At 39.5% G+C, this 1,493-nt stretch overlaps 1 protein-coding gene across 2 annotated transcripts in view; it reads left to right on the top strand.

Moving 5' to 3' along the window:
* DIABLO (diablo, IAP-binding mitochondrial protein) overlaps positions 1-1,493 on the top strand; it is a 51,578-nt gene that overhangs the window by 6,181 nt on the left and 43,904 nt on the right. The window lies entirely within an intron of this gene.

The raw sequence follows: 1,493 nt of genomic DNA on the forward strand, positions 1-1,493 counted from the left end.
GTGGAAAAGCTCCGTATCATCAGCCAAAATGAAGCCAGGGGCCGATTGTGGAAGAGACCATCAATTGCTCATATGCAAATTCAGACTGAAGCTGAATGAAAAGAAAAAAAGTCCACGAGAGCCAAAATATGACCTTGCATATATATCATGCCTAAATTTAGAGATCATCTGAAGAACAGATTTGATACATTAAACACTAAAGACGGAAGACCAGAAGAGTTGTGGGATGACGTCAAGAACATCAAACAGGAAGAAAGCAAAAAGTCATTAAGACAGGAAAAGATCAAAATGGACAGCAGAGGAGATGCTGAAGCCTGCTCTTCAGCATAGAGATGCTAAAGCAAATAAAAGAAATGAGGGTCAAGAGCTGAACAGAAAATTTCAAAGGTCAGCTGAGAAGACAAAGTCAAATATTGTAATGACAGGTGCAAAGATATGGAGTCAGAAAACCAAAAGGGAAGAACACGTCTAGCATTTCTCAAGCTGGGGGAACTGAAGAAAAGATTCAAGTCTCGACTTTTGCTATTGAAGGATTCTCTGGACAAATTATTGAATGATACAGAAAGTGTCAAAAGAAGATAAAAGGAATACACAGAGTCACTGTACCAAAAGGAAATGATTGAGGTTCAACTGTTTCAAGAGGTAACATGTGATCAAGAGCCAGTGATACTGAAAGAAGAAGTTCAAGGTGCATTTAAGGAATTGGCAAAGAACAAAGCACTGGAATTGGTGGAATGAAAATGGAAATCGTTGAAGAAAGTGAGGCGGCAATAGAGGCACTCATTTATTTATGCCAAGAAATTTGGAAGACAAGTATCTGGCCAACTCATTTGAAGAGATCCGCACTTGTGCCTATTAGAGAGGTGACCCACGGGAATGCAGAAATCATCAGACAGTATCTTTGATATCCCACATGAGTAAAAGTTTTGCTAAAGGTAATTCAGAAACGGCTGCAAGCATACATTGACAGAGATCTTCCAGAGGTACAAGCTGGATTCAGAATAGGCCGTGGAACGAGGGATATCATTGCTAATGTCGCATAGATCTTGGCTGAAAGCAGAGAATACCAGAAAAATGTTTACCTGTGTTTTATTGATTACACAGAGGCTTTTAATTGTGTGGCTCGTGACAAGCTATGGACAACATTGTGCAATATAAGTATTCTGGAACACATAATTGTGCTCCTGAGGAATCTGTACATGGACCAAAAGGCAGTTGTTCGAACAGAACATGGGAACACTGAATGGTTCAAAATTAAGAAAGGTGTGCAACAGGGTTGTAATCTTTCACCATACTTATTCAACCTGTATGCTGAGCAAAAAATCCGAGAAGCTGGTTTCTATGAAGAAAAACGTGGCATCGGGATTGGAGGAAGACTCATTAACAACCTGTGATATGCAGATGATACAACTTAGCTTGCAAAAGTGAAGAGGACTTAAAATACTTACTGATAAAGATCAAAGAGCACAGCCTTCAGTATGTATTGCATCTCA

The sequence above is a fragment of the Chrysochloris asiatica genome, unplaced genomic scaffold (assembly GCF_000296735.1).
Source record: "Chrysochloris asiatica unplaced genomic scaffold, ChrAsi1.0 scaffold00078, whole genome shotgun sequence".
Taxonomy (NCBI): domain Eukaryota; kingdom Metazoa; phylum Chordata; class Mammalia; order Afrosoricida; family Chrysochloridae; genus Chrysochloris; species Chrysochloris asiatica.